A 10,360-nucleotide genomic window follows, 5' to 3' on the forward strand; every position below is an offset into this window, starting at 1 on the left:
TCCCCTTTTTTGCTTTTTTTTCATCTTCTTAGTTCAATCGTCCTTTGCATCTTCAATGGCGGATTTTAGGAGCCATAGCAAAAATCGATCCTCTTTTAGGAGGTGAGGAACATGGCATTACATCTTTTGCCTCAGGCATGATTGAGTCTAGGTTAGGAGTAAAGGACTTGAATCGCATTCGTGCTTGATATAGGATCCTGACTATCTTTGAATTAGAATCTCCTGGTCCTAGTAGTAGGGCAAGTAATCCTCTCCTAATGGGATAAGTTTATATGAAGAAGTCTTTAAAGTGGACTTAGGCTTCCTATTCACCCTTTTGTTATTGAGATTTTTCATTTTTCAATCTTCCTTTCTGTTCTGTCATTCCGAACTCTTTCTATTTTATCATAAGTTTTTTGGTTCTCTATCCTAAAGCTCGGGTCCAGTTCTCTCTATCTCTTTTTCGATCCTTCTACACTGCGAAGAGACATACAGAGATTGATGGTACATCTTTCCATCGAGAGGAGTCCCTACATTGATAAAGAGGGCTCCATCTTCGGTACATAATTAGAAGATTTGGTTCTTTTTATTTTTGATCTTTCTTTTTTATCGCTGAAATCTGGACCATGGTCAGATAAGGTTGAAGCAGTGATGCATCCTCTCGAAAGAAAAATTTGTAAGCAAGTTCTAAGTAGAGTTGGCTCTGATGGAGACCTTTCGATGCTCAAGTTAGATTATAGAAAAATAAAAGAGTGTAGAAAAGATTATGGTTGCATACCTTGAGAGGTCTCCCATAAGTCCTTTTATAGGTTAAAGTTGTGTAACCGTCTAGAGAGATCATGGGACAATTCAGGCACGACGTGGCGAAACTTCTGATTGAGATTGATGGGGTGGTTATTACACCTACCTTTTCTGTTCCGAGATCAATTGAAAGTCATGGGTGCTTTTGAATTTTGAAATTTGTGCCGGTGGGATCGGCCCTGTCCCTTTAGTTGGGGGTTTGGCTTAATCCGATGGAAGAGAGTGCTGAGGAGAAGAAATGGCTAAGTATGATCTTACCCGATGAGGTGGAGTCTGAGGGTGGCTGATGTATACTTTCGGCCAAAGTCATAACTCGACATGTTCAGGTATTTCGCCATTTGCCATCTGTGTTAGAGGCCAGTCGCCGTGGGGACAGGAGTAAATCTGATGCCAAAGTCATAAATGGCCGATCCTAAGAATTTCATTCAGGACGGTGGTCCGGACCTCAGGATAATCATAGTCAAAGCTAAAATTGGATCATGTTACCATGCCTAACAGGCTATATCTAGCACTGACTCATATCTTCGGTCTAAGGAGGAAATATCCCCCCAACACCATGCATCAGCATAGATCATGAAATAGATGTCATGCTTTCAAAGTTGTGTAAAATAGATCAAATAGTTCATATTACTTTACGAAAAAAAAAGTTCATACTATGAAAGAAGATCAGTCATTTTTTCATACGGAAGATACATCTTGCACTCTGTTTGAATTGACCATCTGAACTTCCACATAAAACTGAATGATCCTCTTTTTTGTTGTCAGGCATGAAACTAGTTCAAAAATCATGATCCAGTTTAAACAAAATTTTGGAGCGGATGTGGATAGAAAAATTATGAAACATCTGAAATGCACTACAGCATAATTGAACATTGCCAATGCAAAAATTATAATTTACCGATGCTTATAAGCATCGCAAAAAAAAAAAAAATTGATGCACCATAAAGTATCAAAAAAACATCATTAAATGAAGAGTGGAAACTATTTTTACTGATGCAAAATAAATGCATCAGCAAGTTTAGAAAATCTTCTGATGTACTTTTGTCCATCGCAATATTTACAAATGCCAACGCACATAAGCGTCGTTAATTGATGAGAATTTGCTGATGCAAATAAGCACCGTAATTACTAAAAACATTACCGACTCTTTAAAGCATCGGTATTTATTAAATTTGATAAAAAAAATAAGAAGGCAAAATCTGAATATAACCTGTATAACAATATATATACCTGTCCAAAATTTATATAAAAATTCAAACACCAACATACACATAATAAAAACTGTAGAAAGGCTGCATTTGGTTCAAGAATAAGCTAACATGGAATAGGAATAAGACAAGCAGAAGCTGAAGAAGAAGAAGAAGAAGAGTGCTAGGATATATAATAAAAGAAAACTTCATAGGTGCCAAGAACCACTCTGATATCAGAAGAAGCTGGAGAACTGAGCAGATGGACCTGAGCTATTACAAAATGGATAACATCACACCTTAGTGATCTATTGACCAAGATTCCTTAAGAGCCGCTCAACGGGAGCATGCACATTCCCATTTCTTGTAGCTGAGACAACTGGGTTGCATAAAGCTGCTCTGGAGGCACTGCAGCAAAAAAGATTGGTTCTTTAATTTTCTGCACGACTGTTTCGCAGAAATTGCAAGTAAAATTTGTAGAAAGAAATAACCAAATATTTAACCATGAGAGGCATTAGGAACACCGAGATCGCCAGCCCTCCAAGTCCACCAAACATGTTCATCAAAAAATGCAGCCCAGTGCTGTTTGGCGTGCCTGTAGCAAAGCGGCATGATAAAAATTCAATTGTCAAGGGAAAACCATTAGACCACAGTCCAGTTTGAGAATAATGGAGCCACAGGAGGTTTAGTCTATGACTACACTGTGGCATCGGGAGGTTAACAGGGTTTCCACAAGCTGAAATAAATATTGAACTATGCTAATGAACCAACCAGTGCTCTGTACAAAGATGCATCAACAGAATTTCATGGCATAAGATCAAATCTATGCAACTCGCAAACATCAGTCAAATGATGAGCGGACATTTTCCATTACCTGCGCCACCACCTTCCTGGTTACGTTCCCTGCAATTTGATAGCATAGGCAGCAATTGATCAGGTCTTAGAGAAATTGGGGACAAAACAAAAAGTTAGCATGCTATCCAGTCTAGGGATCATGACAAATCTTGTATTATCTCAAAATAATGGATTAAGAATGGGTCCTCTCTTACATAAGGAATTCCTTTCATGGAAAGGTTGACGGAATGAAATTAAAAAGCAAACTTTTAGATGCTGACTTACTGGCTTGACTGTTGCTGAGCAAGCTGGGACAAAAATGGTTGCCGTAATGATAGGAGTTGCTGCAAGAAACAGAAAGAACAGATTATACCAGGATACGAGTTTATCAAGTCTTGCAAGATTGAATTTACCTGCAGTGTCTCAGGATAAGTAAGCTGGCGAATAGATTCTGGATTTTGCAACATTTCTCTCATTTGGGTATTTGATTCAACCAAGCTACGGAGCTGGGGACCGACAGCTCAGATCTAATGGCAGTCAACAATCACAATGTCAGACAGATCATGCTAAGAGTTCAAAAACTGTGAGGAACAACTACCTGATTCATGAATTGAGGGTTGGAGAGGAGGCTCTGCATCATGTGTCATGGCTGGGTGTTGGATAATCTGATTTATGAGGGATGGATCTGCCATGCTACCAGCAATCCTTTCCAACTCTGATAAACCAAGTCCATTGGCAGGAATTGATCTTGAGTTGGTTGTTTGTGCACCTCCTGTTGAAATAACTTCAAATAACAAAGTGATCATTTAAGGTGCACAAAGATCAAATAAACAAGTGAAACAAATAGAACTTACTAGCATTGCTCCAAGAACTTGGAAGTGGGTTAGTATTTGGTGCCGCAGACCCAGTTGTTGTTTCTGAAGAAGTAGGCAAAGGGTTTGGAGACCCGCACCACATATAACACACACATATAACAAAGATCAAATCCTCTGTTGTGAACTTGAGTTCGGCTGCACCACATTTACCAGACGCGCGCGCATACACATCCATCATAGATGAAGACCACGTAGAAGAAGCTTACATTAAAAAATTGCTAAAATTCACATTTTAGCAACATAAATTGTAATCTGCAGCTTAAAGAATCCAATCAAACACCAACATAAACATAATAAAAATTGTATAACATCACAAACAATACATAAACCTATCCAAAATTTATGAGAAAATTCAAACATCAATATAAAGTCATAACAAACACTCCATAAGATGTAGAAAAAAAGTTATGATTACATTGTCCATAATTTACAATCCATAATCAAAGATAAGAAATATAACTCAAGAAAAATATAAAGACATCAGACTATTTATTGGATAGATGTCTGATCAGGACACCACCTCTCAGGACTTTTCGATACCACGTGATGCAGCAGGAAGAAAGAACAAATAAAACAAAAAATAATCAAATACGTGGATCAGCCAAAAAAGGGCTCATCTCCATGGGGCATGCAAATTTCACTATGAAAAAAGAAATATTACAAGAGGAGATCTCACCCTCAACCCTCGTACATCCAATTTCTCTCTCATAAGAAGTTCTCTCTCATAAAAGCTCTCTCTCTAGAAAGATCCTTCTGAACCCTTGAAGTGACCGTTGTTCGCTCTCTGCTCCTTCTCCTCTCAGCGTCACGTGTCTCTCCTTTTCTCTATGGGTTTGGGCTCTTCTCTGCTGAAGCCCGTGCGCACCACACAGGAAAAACCGAGCCACACCTCTCCTGTTCACCGATCAGGCCCTTTTAAAGGGCTTAAACCTGAATTAGACCCTTATTAGGACTCCTAATCAGGTTTAAAAAACTTTCCAAGCCGTTGGATCGAGATCGGGATCAACCCACGCCCTCAGATTGTACTCCGATCCATGGAACAGTGCCATGGACTGCGAAAAATGCGTGGGAAACGTCCACGCAGTCTACGCTGTTGGAGTTTCATGGTTTCATGCATGCATGATTTTGCAAAATAAGTACGCAGTAGAATTTAAAAATTTTTTCAGATTAAATCTAATTTAATCTAAGCATGCATAAGATTTATCTTCAAACAATGACCAGAATCATCATATATGAGATAAGATTAGATATAGAAATTAAATAGAGAAAAATAAATATAAAACATACCTGAATATGGATCAATCTTCAATGCCAACGGATGATCATGGATGTCTTCTGAAGGTCCCTTATAGCCGCACAAGCATCCGGCCTCTACGGGTATCCACACGAGACTCTAATCTGATCAGAAGCCTTTTGATCTCACTGGGGTTCTGGCTCCCTTATAGAGATCGCATCTTGATGGTTGAAAATCTTCTTCTTTCAAAACACTTTTGGAGAACAAGAAGATTTAGGAAGATCTTGATTTCTATGCTAGAGATCATGAGAAGAACCCTTTCTTCTCTTTTCTTCTAAAATAGAAAAATTCTTTCTTTTCTTTTCTTCCTAAAATTCATTCACCAAATCTCTACAACAGAGATATAATAATTTTTGTCCAACTTTTGGACAAAGAGAAGAGGAGACATCCATGTCTAAACATAGACAAGAAGGAGAAGAAGGTGTCCTAACAACTAACTATTAGTTGTTGCAAGAAAGAAGGGATCATAACTAACCTTGCCTTGTGCCAACTTTCTCCATGCCGTCCCATCTTTTCTCCCTTATTTTCCACGCACAAAAAAGGGCTCTATTTGGGCGTCATAACCTGGTACTAAATCCCTTTTGCCGTCCCATGTAGGTGGGGTATTTATAGGCTTAAAAGAGTTTCAATTTGAATAGAGATAAGAGTCCAACTATATCTAGAATTCCGCCAATTTGTGCTTCCCACACTAAAAAGGGAGGATTTTATGGCCTTCTTACACGATAAAAGGAGGAAGAAAAGAGGCGTCAAAATAGTTGTGGCGTGGGATGTTTTGGGTGCATGGATTGGAGGAGTTTCAATGACCATGGGACTCTTCAATAAATGGCTGTTTTAAACCCAATAAAACACCAATTAAATTTTAATAAATCCTAATCATATTAGAACTAGATTAGACTCAAATAAATAGGAATCCAAATCTGATTTGAAGTCCAATTAATTTAGATTAGATATCTCCTAATTGGAGGAGGAGTCCTAGTCCAATTGGACTCTTTTTTAATCCTAATCCAATTAGGATATGGTGCTCCCACGAATATGAAAATTTCTAATCTAATTAGGAATTCAAACATCCTAGTCTAATTAAGAATTGGGTCAAATCCAATCCTAATTCAACTGGGTTTAATCATCGATCCTTTTGGGGTTATCCTATAACCCTATAAGGTTGATCAAATCAAACCCAAAATGAGTCAAATTAAATCCAATCAAATTGAACTTGATACAAGCCCAATGCTCAATCAAATTGAGCCAATTAGCAATCATATTGCTAATTAATCTTTCTATAACTCACTAATTCTTTAGCGAGTTACATATTGCAATATTTGCATTAGATCAATTATCAATCAAATTGATAATCAAATCCTGTTACGATTCATAATCGTAATTCAACCATCTGATCAGTCAAAAGTCTCTTTTGTGTGTGATCCATAGGTTCTATCCTGTCTAGTAGTGAGATATATTGTGATCTCTATCACAATATTATTGAAACTCTTTTCAATGGATTGGAATAATTCCAACTTAGCCCACCAAAGATCATCAATCATCAAGATGATACTTGTGAGTCTCACAATCCACCAGTGACACCTAGCAGTATGTAGTGGCAATCCAGCAGAATAAAAATGATGAACCTCTAGGTACAGTTAGCGTATGATACAGTCCCTCTATCGTGAGTCCCAATCAAATGGCAGGTCATGGATGAATCGTCAAACCTCAACATCGGTCATATGATAGATTCAATCAACTCGAGTCCATATGTGACTCTATGAAAACTCTTTTCCATCAATCACAATGCTATGACCATAGACTTAAGAACTCAGCTTCTTAAATCTCATAGGACTACTCTCTTCTGCTAGAATCGATAGATTCTATCTTGATGCACACCCCACTCCTACAGTGGACCAACTGTCGCCAACATTTATTACAAGGGCTTCTTGAGATCCATGTTGATGTGTCAGTCAAACTCCACAGCCTCACTGCGAGTAGTAGTGTCATCTCAGGTTAAAGACCAGTCATACAACTGCAACATCGAGAAGTCACTAATGAGTGAGCAGACATCCATGTGACTTCTCGTATTGGTCACGCTCAGTGCTAGTTGTTCTCTAATAACCATCTGCACTTTCGCTCCAGTGTCTCTACACCGCAGACTCGAGACCCATCTGTTCGAAAGAAGCGATCCGTGTACTGATCTATCCAGATCAATCACCATCTTCATAATGATCCTATGATCAGGAGCAATTTAGGAATCAACTATGAATGACACATGCCTCAAATTCTCAACTTTTTGAGAATATGTATCATCTTGTTAATCCCTTGATGATTCATGGACACATAAACATGAATGGTAATATAACTACCCAATAAGTACAAAATCATGTCCTAGAGATATGAAATGTGTCAGTCAAGATTGGCTTCCAGGGCATACATCCAACAATCTCCCACTTGCACTAAAGTCAATCTGCCATGTACTATACCCTAACTTCATAAGACAGGCTATAGTCTTAGGCTAGCTAAGTGACTTACTAGTGGTCATCCACATCACATGTGGAGTTTTCTCTCTGCACCTCTATGTGTTTCTACTTAAGGTAGTCGCGTGTTCTGCTTTCTATGTGCTTGGATATCTGGTGAGACCTAGGCTCCTTAGTAAGAACTATGGTGCCATTATCTTTCCAGTATAGTGTCATGGCATCTGATGCCTTGACAATCAATTCTGCAACTAGTATTAAAATCAGAATATATCTTATACATCTACAGTGTACTCAGTTTTCATTGATCGATTATTTGAACCCTTTCAAGATATCGACACAGGAACACACCCCTTGATGTAGACATTCTATCATCATCGTCAGACATGAAATCTGAATTGGTGTATCCTCCCACTCTAGCTTTGACCCTTCTCTAAATTAAGAACATATCCTCCGTTCTTCTTAAGAGCTTAAGGTCATTTTCATAGCAATCCAGCATTGACAGTCTGGATACAACTGATATCTACTGTGACAATCACAATATCAATTATATCAGTTCAAGTACATTATCGCATATGACTATGCCCGATAGGATAGCAGACCCCTCTCCGAGATTTTTATGCTAAACTTTTTCAGCATCCAGTCTCTGTATTTTATCTGTGAAAACATAAGCATCCAATTGCATCTATCTCTATAGATCTTTAGGATGCTCACTTTATGTCTGTTATAGAAAAATCTATATTCAACTATATTTTAATCGAGTCAGTTTTGGACACTCCCATTGACCCTTTTGAAAATCATAATTTCTCTTTTCTGATCAAACAATTTGATCATATCATCAAAATGACTTGTTCCAATTTCAAGATTATTGTGGTCTTTGTGATCACTTATCACAAGAAGTAAAATTCATAGGCTATTCCATATAGAAATCTTCAGAAGATCTCTTCTCAGAAAAATTATTTCACATCCTTTTCTTAGAGTCGATGTCGTATATCATCTCATTGTAGGCTTTGGGATCATCTCTATGCTCCCATCTCTCATGAGAAATGACTTTCTCTACATCCTTTGTTAAGCATACCCAAGTACCTTTCGAAAGGATTGGAGATCTTACTATGTGTACAAGGGGAGGAGGAATATACGTCTACTGGCTCATGATGAATAGGTTCTTAAGGTCCCAAGGCTCGCTGCTCTTCAGAGACACTCTCTTTGAGCTTAATTTTTCTCCCACTACTTAATCTTGGTCAAACAATTTTTCAAGAAGATAGCATGTCGGATCACAATCATGTTGTAATCTTTTCAGAAAGTAATATCTCAAACTCTTTTAAGATGAGCTTTATAGACCTATTCTCTAACATATCCATCTGCTGTCCTAGACACAGGCTGGATATCCTTGAATTTCAAAATAATTAAGATTCATTCTCACCATGCCATATCTCATATGGTGTGATAGGAACAGGTTTAGAGAGAACCTAATTATATAGAAATAAAGCATGTCCCTAAAGAAACATGAATAAATTAGTGAAGTTCATTATGGATCAAATAATGGACCAGACCATATCTCATATAGTCCCATGACTCTTCTTATCTCGTTGAGCTGAGATGTACTAAGAGGGGTCCAACATGAAACTATGCCATTTTATGAGATAATTAAATTTTTTTTTATTGGTATTGCATCATCGATCCGATCGAAGTACCTTCAAAATTTTTTGATTTACTTCTTTACTTTTATCTGAATTCTTTGAACCTTTCAAAAATTTTAGATTTGTATCTCATATATAAAGCAGAGATAATTCCTTGGTTAGAACATCACATGGGCTACACACATCAAATGTGTACAAAAAAAATATCTCAATGGTCCTTTTCTCTTATCCCACAAGAGTAACTTGGTCATATTTCCTTAAAGAGATAATACACAAATTAGATTTGACTCAACAGTCAATAAGCCGAAGCCCATATTTCTCCAGTTTGTTAATCATTTCTTCTCCAATACGACTTAGCCTAAGAGTCCACATATACTTTAAATTCATCTCAATTTTGGATCTTTCAGATCTAATGGCATTCACTGCTTACTCATTTAAGTTTATATATGCATCACCATGCAAATGATAGAGATCGTCTCTAAGAACTAAATCCAAATGATAATCACAAAGGACAGATATCCATGGCCACATCAGCAACTGTTGCCCTATAGCCAATTTAAGGGTTACTTTCTCAGCCCTCTTTCTTTCCATCAACTCTATACTAGAGTCCAAAGCTCAACTAGGACAAGAGAAAATTGGGACAGCATTAAGCAAATTTTGACATGCCTACTCTAGGCGTGTCTTTGTTTCTTTACACTCTTTAGGTATTTACCTTTGAACTCTTTCAAGGTTCCTTTGTTATCAACACTTTGACTAATTCAGATCAGGTGCCATGATAGTCTTTTATATGGTAGTTTATCAAAAACTATCCATATAAACTAATCAGGGATTGCAGGATCAAATCCATCAGTAATTTCTTATGCATGATCATATCGAGTCTTTCAAGCTCTTTGATGTCCTCGATCATTATCAAATAATAATCATAGACTGACTGTCTATCACGTATCATATGTGCTGTGTGACTCTAATCACCTCACAATACTTGTAGATGAATCAACATATCATTGGCAGTGAACATGTGCTCATGCATAGCACCTATCTTTATTGTCATTGTCCATCCACTCATCAAGTATAGCTCGTTGACTATGGGTTGGACGAGTTGTTAACATTAGAATAACCTGATAGAGAACATAGCTTAATTTTTTCTAAAATTAAAAATAATTCTTAAGTTTACGAGCTAGTCTATGTACTCAATTTTGATTAATCGGTTGACATCTAGGATTCAAGCTAGAGGGTTGGAAGTGACACAATGAATAGTAGAGAGCAAAGATTCTAATTGAATATTTGTACTTAT

Source organism: Elaeis guineensis, chromosome 4 (assembly GCF_000442705.2).
Source record: "Elaeis guineensis isolate ETL-2024a chromosome 4, EG11, whole genome shotgun sequence".
Lineage (NCBI taxonomy): Eukaryota > Viridiplantae > Streptophyta > Magnoliopsida > Arecales > Arecaceae > Elaeis > Elaeis guineensis.